Source organism: Terrapene carolina, unplaced genomic scaffold (genome assembly GCF_002925995.2).
Source record: "Terrapene carolina triunguis isolate 2854851 unplaced genomic scaffold, T_m_triunguis-2.0 Scaffold139, whole genome shotgun sequence".
NCBI classification, from domain to species: Eukaryota; Metazoa; Chordata; order Testudines; family Emydidae; genus Terrapene; species Terrapene triunguis.
In genome coordinates, this window is record NW_020664490.1 from 8,672,217 (window position 1) to 8,682,905 (window position 10,689).

Genomic DNA, 10,689 nt, shown 5'->3' on the forward strand with positions numbered 1-10,689 from the left:
AGATGAGGTAAATACAGAAATGTTTTTCAAATATTGGCTCTAAATATGCACACAATAGACCAAAATAGTTCTGACTGACCTAATGCATTTATTAGGTAAACACAATGTATTTTAAAACTTATCTACATATAATTTTCTGTGATCGATTTTTTTTTTTTTGGTCTGTCAAATCCCTAAGGGCTTTGAGATTGTTTAGTTGAAGCTAGTATAATGTGGAGGGGAAAACAAAGGTTACTGACAGAAGATACTACATTAAAATAGACTCATGGGTTTGCTTTAAATTATAATGTAGAGTTAAAACTGAAATTCTGTCCTCATCTGCTCTGAGCTGCCTCAATATTATAGCACTTGTGAACAATACAATTAACCATTTTCAGATGCAATGCAAAAAGGGAAGGCTGACTATAGAATTTCAACTGTAACTCTAAGTTGGCTGGTTTAAGTCACTCTTAGGGCTATCTTCTCTGCTCAGATCCAGTCTGTGGATCCCCGAAGCACCAAATGAGATGCATATCTGACTTTGGGTCCAGAAATCAACAATTCACTTATACTGGCTCATTTATGTAATTTGTCTTTTGTTACAGATCAAATATTGATAATCCTCATTTTAATGTGTGTGACAGGATGTCACATGTGAGAACAAAACAGAACAGAACCTATTCAAAATGTTAATGGATGCTTCAGCCTTTGATGGCATGTGGCAAGCCAAAGAGAAAAGGCGTATTAGAAGCCAGCATTATGACTGTCAAAGTGAAAAGCAGACAAAATACGAAACTGGCACATGATATGCTTTTCACTGCACATATCAAAAATGACCAATGGACATTGGCGAAGCATATTTTATTCCTGGGCTATATATATTGTTATTGTAACAGTCATGATTAGGATATGAAAAATAGAGAAAAGTTATTTTATATATGCACAACATCTTCATTATGAGCTTTATTATACAAGCTTCAACTGTAGATGTGTACACACATACACTCCATTTCTTGGTTAGACAGGATGAATAGGCCAACATTTGCAAATGTAGGTGGCTAGCCCATTGGAGACCCTGAGCAGGAATATTCCTCCCACCATCCCACATACTAATAATTAACTGGGGGGGGGGGGGAACATAGAGCTGCTCGGGGCCCTAAGCAATTGCTTAGTCTGCTTATGCCCAGCACTGGCGCTAGGCATTTGAAGCCTAAAGAGAGGCCCCTCAATAAAAAGCAGCCTGCCTTGCAGACGTGCTGAGCACCCACTTGTCTCCTTAACATCTCTGTGAGCTGCAGGGGCACAGCATCTCTGAAAATCAGGTCACTTATTTAAATGCCTAAATACTGAGCTAGGTGCCTAACTTTGGCCACCCAAGTTTGTAAAGTTTAGCAATAATGAATAAGGCCCCTGCCAGTTCATGTGAATATTGTTTATTCCTCATTTGAAGGTGTATCTTTGCCCTCCACTCCCCTGGCATCCTATATCCTGATGAAGGGCATACCCCTATCAGCCACTCTTCTACCCTACCGTACGTGTCACCTAAGGATTACTATAATGGTACCGACCCAAGGTCTGTCTAATCCTGTAGCCTGTCTCTAATAGTTGCCAGTACCAGATGCTTCAGAGGAATGTATAAGCACCCTGCAGTAGGCACATATGGGATTAGCTTCAGTCTTGAAGCATGACATGTAATATCTCTTTCACATTTTTAAATCAATTATAACAGCTCTGGCTATTCTTGCTAGCCATATACATATCCGATCCCTTTTTGAATCTTGCTAGTCTTGGCCTCAGTGACAGTGATGCTACAGTCTATTTATACATTGGGTGGGAACATATATCCTTGTCTCAGTTCTGAATTTCCCGCCTTTTATTTCCATTGAATGTCTCCTTGTTCTTGTGTCATCAGACTGGGAGAACAGAAGAACCTAGAAGTGGGCTTTTTCTGTGCTGCGATGGAGGGTACTTCAGGGACAAGGAGTGGGGAGAGGAGAGGATGTGGTTCTCCAAGCTTCATATTTCACCCCTCTCCCTTCCCCGTGGGTGAGTGAATGCAATGACCAAAAAAAAAAAAAAAGGATATGGGAGACCAAAATACAGTAAAACCTGCCAAGAGTGACCACTCATGGGAGTTAGCAGAAGGTTTGTAAGAGGTGGTCTCTCTTCAAAGGTTTGCACACCAGAGAGCGGTGGTGTTCCAAGGCCTGTGCAAGTAGTCATTTGTGACAGGTGATTCCTCTTCAGAGGTGGTCTCCAAGGCAGGTTTTGTTGTACAAGTAAGTAGGGACTGACATATAGACATTTATAGGTTAACATTGATCATATTTGGCAGAAGTGTGGATTTAGAAGGCCCCACCCATTGCAGGATATTAACGCACAGATCTCTGGAAATTCAGAAGTGAGTCAATGTAAGTTCTGTTGCTTTAATCACTCACATAAAAAGGTCTGCAACACGGATCTGCAAGACCGCAGAATTAGTAATACAGATACGAATATCTGAACTTACAGATTCTAAAATGCAATAGTAAACTTGCTGGAAAAGGTCTTTAAACCTTGATGAATGGAGACATTAACTTGATCATATTTGGGTGAGCATAAGTCTGTATTCTAATGCTAGCTACTACCAGGCACTAATGTAGGTAAATTTTTGTAGAGAAATAGAAATCTTTAGGACATGTTTGTTTTCTTTTAATCCAGGAGAAAACAAAACAGATGCTACCTCAAAGTTTCTCAGCTAGCCTACTTTGAATTGACTGGTTTCAGAGTAGCAGCCGTGTTAGTCTGTATCTGCAAAAAGAACAGGAGTACTTGTGGCACCTTAAAGGCTAACAAATGTATTTGAGCATAAGCTTTCGTGGGTTACAGCTCACTTCATCGGGCTGTAGCCCACAAAAGCTTATGCTCAAATAAATTTGTTAGTCTCTAAGGTGCCACAAGTACTCCTGTTCTTTTTGAATTGACGGGAATCAAACTAAGATTGCCCCCAAAGCAGCTTAAGGAAAATCACAAAAGAAGCTGCACAGAAGCATTACAAGAGGTAAAAAGTGCAATACAATAAGCATAGGAACATATACCACTCATTACATAATAAGAAATGTATACTGGCAGCCTCAATTTTATTTTCTAAAGAAATCTTCATACAAATCCACATTACATTCAGTAGAGATTTTTAATAGCGCAATTAAAATGCTAGAAAATATTAAATGTCTTGCAATCTGATGCCTGGAAATGTGTATGTACATGCATACACACAGTCACAATCATCATGATATATTGGTCTGATCCTGTTTTTCTTGCACATCCAAAACTCTCATTCAAGTCCATCAAATTTTGGATGGAGACCATAACCAGTGTACATGTTAGTTTTAACCATAAGCTGGGGAAAATGGACAAAAACGTCTAATACACACATCCTCAATTGCATTTTCTTTATTTAATAAAGAGAATTATTTTCTGTGGCAAATGCTGCATTGCAAATGAGCATACTTTTTCATATGGTAATTATAATAGATAACTTATGTTATCTCTGCAGGCATTGGTTCAATTGGTACATTTTAGTATTTTCATGTTCAGTAAAGTTGGCATGTTAGAAAGTTGCCATTAGAGTATATCAATGTGTGGAATTTCTTTACTTTTCATTAAACCACCTTAGACTTGAACTGACAAACTAAAGTAATGAAACCAGCACTGACCTAGGCTGCAATAGCACACATCTCATTTTAAATAACTGGCTTTCACCCCCAAACTGCCTTATACGTTTGTCTCCGTTTTACGGTAACTTTGTTTAAGGACTACTGTTCACTTAGAAACTATCTTTCCTTACAAATGAAGCAAAAAGATTTGAGAAACACAGACCAATACAAACTAGGCGATCAGGAATACTTCTGTTATGGAGGATATTTTTACCTGTTTTGTAAGATAACCCCATATTTTTCAAGTCAGTTAATTTCCATAAGTGTAACAACAGGAATTCAGGAGACAGAACGATCCTCCAAGTCTTGGGGCAGGACAGAAAAAGAAGTGAATAGATCCTTAACAAAAGGCATTTCAGCTAGCTTGCTGCACAAGGACTCTGTCAACAGAAGTATGTGTGAGAATCCCTGGGGCTAGAACAGCCTTCTGCAAGCACTGGCCAAATTATTCAGAGAAAGAGACAGACAGGAAAAAAAGGGGGAGAAAGAGAGGGAGGGAGCATGCTTGGTAGGAACACCAGGCACTTCTAAAAATACAGTCTGACCTCATTCTTCACACTATACCAGACCCTAACACTACCTTTATCACCTGGAGCACCTGGAGTCAGTTTCATGTTGACTGCGGGATGGTTTTGTTGCTGTCAGTTTTTGAAAGATCAGGCTGAGAAACTCCTTTGGAAGCTCTTTTGAGCCAGCATGAAGGAAACCAAAAGCAGCTTCCCATATTACTTCCAAATTACTTCCACTACTACTTTGTTTGTGACTTTAAGAGCTGCATTTACAGCCCAAATTTCAGTATCCCTCCCTTTTTGCAATCATAGTTTTACAGATAATTTTGCACGCACTATTAAGTGTGCACACAATTTAGGTCACTGGGACGTCCAAGTCCCTGACTGTATTTACAAATCAGATATTTGAAAATCTAGTCTGAAAAGTGTAACCATGAAGAGAACACAGAAAATTATGTGGGAGAATTCTAATGAATTAGACTTATTATAAAAGAATTTTCTGTGTTGCTTTTGATCAGAACAGATAGTACAAATGGAAAAGCTGCAATACTAGTCCTTTTGTAAGGAATTTTAGATCTGAATAACTAAGAAAAAGTTATATAACATCTTTCATCCTTAAATATCCAAAAGCACGTTACAGACTGTGGCAAATTCTACAACCCCACCGACTCATTTCACCAAGTCAGAATAGATCTATAGAGGTCTAGAGGGAGAGCTCTAAATTTTGGGCGTATTTATGCCTGATGCAGCTGGATTGACTTGATTAGGGCTACACAGGGTGTCAATCACCACAGAACTTGGCATATATACGAATGAGTCACTCAGCAAAATGCAGCCGTCTCTTGAGTAGAACAAAGCAGCCATTCTTCAACAATTATACTACACAACAATTTTAGTTTTCAGCAGAGGAAGTAAAGAATTTATTTTCCACTTTAAACTATAAGGGAAATTTTTGATAGGCTGAACATACATTAGACATGTTTGAAGTTAATTTGGTCAGGGATGTTAACACCCTTGCTGCTGTGAAATCTGCCTTGGATTTGTGTCTCAGTCTAACAACATCATCCTCAACAGCACTGCCAATGCGAGGATTGTGGGGAGTCAGTCTGTACAATTTATTAATACTGGCTGATATTATAAAGTTATGACACTTCTGTATCATGGATGGCCTCTCTGTCTATCCACCATTGCTAACAAACCTTGAAGCATCTACCTCCCAAACCAGTGACAAAAGTGAATAATTGAGGACTAGCCAAACTTCAGTGAGAACAAAAGAGTAATTGTCCCCTAAGGGAACCCAGTTCTCTCCAACGTTCCTCAACAGAGGACTGGAGGTTTGGAGAGTAGAAATTCCCCAAGAAGGACAAAGAGCCAGGGGTGACAAAGCAGGAGGTTGTAAAAGGACTAACAGGTGGAAGACTCAAGAGACACACACAAGAAGTTTTGGGCAGGAAATGGATTGGCCAAGGTCAAAAAGTCTCCATGTTTCAGAACCCAGGCCATGTACTGCAACAGAATGACCCTGGATGACCCTGACCCCAGCCTAAAGAATGCTCTGGAGTGGTCAGGAAACTGAAGCAGGGAAATGCATTTAGGGTTTATTATTTTTGTAACAGAGCTTAGACATTTTGACTGCAAAGGTCTCAGCTCTCAGGAGGGGGAGCCAGAAAAAAGATCTGCACCCGGAGAGTGTGCTTAAGGACCCCAAGATAGGGACAGTGCCTGGACTCTGTTGAAGCTCTGGAGGCTTAAAACTAATGGGATTCAGCAGCTGGATCCTCTCACAGCAGTCTGGTAGTGGCCAAGGGGGAAGCTCAACTGGAGCTATACCAGCCCCCTAACACCATGTTGGAGCAATGGTTTAGTTGTGACTTAGAGGGAAGAACGCCACCTACACAATCACTGACAGTACTCGGAGAACCTAAATATTTACTGGATGAATTTTTTTCCTTGTTAGTTTATGTAATCTGGGCCTTGACCTTACAAGTCTTTATGCTATGTGCAGCCAGGAGACCAAGGTTGTTGCGAAGTAGAGCAAAGGAAGCAGCAGCTTTGCAGGGGCACAAGTAAAGTTAAGCACTAGACATAGTGCTTTGCACTTAGCAGATGTCTGTCTCAAGCCCCTTGCCTACCTGATCCCTTACTCTCAAGATGTCAAGAAAGAGGCAGGGTGTAAAGGAGAGAATTGGCTCCTGAGGATACATGGTTTTCAATATGATCCTCAGCATGTGACTAGAGCACTTATCTATTCAGGTCTTTCTCTGCCTGCCACTTGGCAGGAGTAAGTTAGTGGCCATGCAGCACTATACTTGTTAATCCAGTATAGTACACTCCCTGTCCTATTCAGCATATTTTATCTTGCACTTATGACTAAGGCTAACATTTTGTCATCGATATTTTTGTAAAAGTCACGGACAGGTCATGGGCAAAAAAGAAAAATTCACAGTAGCCATGACCTGTCCGTGAGTTTTACTAAAAATATCCGGGACAAAACGGGGATCTGCGGGTCCCCACACTGCCTGAAGCGGGGCAGCTGCGCAGGGGATAGGAGCCGCCTGCAGAAGCTGAGGGCTGTGGGATATCCTTGCCACTTGCAGCTCCGGGGGCCCCTCTACCCATGGGGGCCGGGAGCTGCGGGTTACCCCTGCTGCCTGCAGCTCTGGGGGCTCGTATTGGCTGGGAGCTTAAGGTTTCTCCACCGCCACCGCCCACGAGCTTGGTGGTTCCCCTGCCACCCGTTGCCCCCGCGAGCTCAGGGGTTCCCCTGCTACCCCAGGTGATCAGGAGGTTGGGAGTTCCCCCACCACTGGCAGCTCCGGGGGGCCCCCTGCCCATGGCAGATGGGAACCCTGGGGTACCCCACTGCCTGTGGCGGTTTGGAGCTCCGGGGGCTGCTAGAGACGGGAGGGTACCCCATAGCTCCCTGCCCCCATGGGTGGGGGGGGTCCCTGCGGCTCCTGAGCACTGCAGGCTGAAGTCACGGATTCCATGACTTCCACGACCTCCATGACTAAATCGTAGCCTTACTTATGATGTACAGGATCAAACTCTTGATAAGATTTTGGCTTGAGTGGTATAGCTACAGGCACTTTCCAGTGGGTTAGACTTAAAATCTGAGGTACCTTAAGACTATAATCTCGTGGAATCATTGTTAAAATTCCTAATACTTTGGGGAAAGAAGATTAGTGTAAAATCTCTCATTTTGTCTTTAAACAAGTAAGATGGTAGACACTTATTCATGGTCCTATAATATCTTTGCTTTGTTTTTGTACAACCAATAACTTTTCCTAGAGTCAAACACTATCAATATATAGATGCCCAAAAATGAACCAATTGTACCGTATAATTTAAAATGAACCCTGGATGAACTATGCAGGAAAATATCTATCTCCCTCCAGAATGATAACCATACCATTATTAAAATCCTAGCTCTTCATCTGGAATATTAATCAAAAACAATTCCAGGGCACAGAGTTTGTTACAACTAGGAATGTGTGCATGTGAGTCTGCTGTCCCTCTACTCTATATACTGTCTCTCTTCTTGACACTCTTAAGAGAATTTCACTAAGTTTGTTTCTTGGTTGCCCAGCAGATGTGCTGGGATCTGACCACTTTGGTTAGAAATTGGAATAGATTTTTCCTGTATTGAAAAATGCTTTTATATAAGGTGGGATAATTTAGTGTCATGTTGCTCTTGACAGAGTATCTTTAAGATGCTCTTAGGACTGATGAAACAGACATGGAATAAGACAGCCACTCTTACTCTGAATTATCAGGCACATAGATGAACATGATATGCTGTGGAAGAGTCGACATTGCTTTTGTAAAGGGAAATCATACCTCACCAATCTATTAGAATTCTTTTTTGGGGGGGGAGGGGTCAACAAACATGTTGATGATGATCCAGTGGATATACTGTACTTAGATTTCAGAAAACCTTTGTCAAGTTCCCTTACCAAAGGCTCTTAAGCAAAGTAAGCTGTCATGCACAAGAGGGAAGGTTCTCTCTTGAATCAGTAACCAGTTAAAAGATAGGAAATAAAGGGTAGGAATAAGTGTTCGGTTTTCACAGTGGAGAGAGGTAAATAGCAGAGTCCCCAAAGGATCTGTACTGGGACCAGAGCTTCTTCAACATATTCATAAATGATCTGGAAAAAGGGTAAACAGTGAGGTGGCAAACTTTGCAAAAAATACAAAATGACTCAGGATAGTTAAGTCTAAAGCAGACAGTGAAGATTTTACTAAACTGGGTGACTGGGCAAGAAAATGACAGATGAAATTCAAAGTTGATAAATGCAAAGTAATGCACTTTGTAAAACAATCCCAACTACTGTATACATACAAAATGATGGGATCTAAATTATCTGTTGCCACGCAAGAAAAATTTTGGAGTTATTGTCGATAGTTCTTTGAAATCATCCATTCTTCATGCAGTGGCAGTCAGAAAAAGCTAACAATGTTAGGAACCATTAGGAAAGGGATAGATAAGACAGAAAATATTGTAATGCCATTATATAAATCAATGGTACAGTCACACCTTGAATACTGTATGCAGTTCTGGACACCCCATCTAAAAAAATATATTAGAATTGGAAAAAGTAAAGTACAATAAAAAGGGGCAACAAAAAAGATTAGGGGTATCGAACAGTTTCCATATGAGGAGACTGGAACTGGAACTGTTCATCTTGGAAAAGAGACAACTGGTGAGGGAGGGAGGGGATATGCTAGAGGTCTATAAAATCATGAATGGTGTTGAGAAAATGAATAGGGATGTGTTATTTACCCCTTCACAGAACCAAGGATCACCCTATGAAATTAATAGGCAGCAGGTTTAAAACAAACATAGGGAAGTATTTTTTCACACAATGCACAGTCAACCTGTCGTTTGCGACCAGGGGCTGCTAACAGGGAGTTTCGCAAGGGAGTTCTCCAGGTGAAGGAGGAGCAATACAGCACCCTTTTGGGGTAAGTGACTGTCTGCAGTGTGTGTTTGTTTGTGTTTGGGGGTTACTTGCTGTGTGCTGAGCTTGTGTTTGGCAGTCTGTTTGTTTGGTTGTTTGAAGGACCGTGTGCTGTGGCTGACAGTTGGAAGCTGTGAGCTTCAAAGGAAGGTTTGAAACCAGGAAGCCTCTGGTAATTGGCTGAGCCTTACTCAGTGGGCGGGGCATTCATACAGGCCAGGGCTTTATAAAGCAGCGCACAAGCGACCAGGGAACGTTTGCGAACAGGGGCTGCTAACAGGGAGTTTCGCAAGGGAGTTTGGAAGGGGAGTGGGAAGGGGCGAGGGTCCCTTGCCGGTTCTATCTGTTTTCCCTTTATTCCCCTTAAAACTTTAAACTTCTTGCTTAAACAACCCTTTCAGCGGACAGGGGGCTGCAGACGGGAGTTTGACAGAGGGAGGCTTACGATGGTTAGGAAGACCCGCAACACCTGTGCCAGCACTGCTTCTGTCTCCTCCACCTGCGCCTGTAGCCAGACAGAGCGCCTGAGCATGGATGCTTCTACCCAGATCCTGGTGTGGTTTTGCAGAGACTGTAACTTGCAATTTCCACTTACTGATATCCAGGCTGAGGGGACCATCCAATGTGAAAGGTGCCTGCTGGTGGAATCTCTCAGGCAGCAGGTGGGAGAGCTACAGGAGGAGGTGGCTAGGTTGAGAAGCATCCGAATCCACGAGCAATTCCTGGACAGTGTCCATGTGGAGACAGCTGAGGTAGCTGTCCCAGGACACAGGACTGCTGATACACCACTGGTGGAGGAGGAGATGGCTCAGGGTGGACACTGGCAGCTGGTTACTTCTGGCAGCAGGCAGTGCTCCACCCCTGCTCCGAACCCTCCCGCTGTGGTAATAGGTAACCGTTATGCTCTTCTTGATACAGGAAAGAAGGCATCACCCCCTACAGTAAAGGAGGAGAAGCCTCGTACCCCTAAGGCTGGGAGGTCTGCTGCCACCACTGCGAATAGGAAACGTAGGGTAGTGGTGGTCGGAGACTCTCTGCTGAGGGGGACGGAGGCGCCCATCTGTCGCCCTGACATTTCATCTCGGGAGGTATGCTGCCTGCCGGGAGCCCGTATCCGAGACGTTACGGAGGCATTGTCGAGGATTATCCAGCCCTCTGACTACTACCCCATGCTACTCATCCATGTAGGCACAAATGATACTGCGCGGTGTGACACTGAGCGGATCAAGAGTGACTACAGGGCTCTGGGAGTACGGGTGAAGGAGTTTGGAGCGCAGGTGGTATTCTCTTCGATTCTTCCTGTCAAAGGTAGGGGCCCGGGCAGAGACAGATGCATCATGGAGGTGAATGCCTGGCTGCGAAGATGGTGTCGCCAGGAGGGCTTTGGCTTCCTAGACCACGGGATGCTATTTGAGGAAGGACTGCTAGGCAGAGATGGTGTTCACCTTTCGAGGAGGGGAAAGACCCTATTTGGACACAGACTGGCTAACCTAGTGAGGAGGGCTTTAAACTAGGTTCGACGGGGACAGGTGAGCAAAGCCCGCA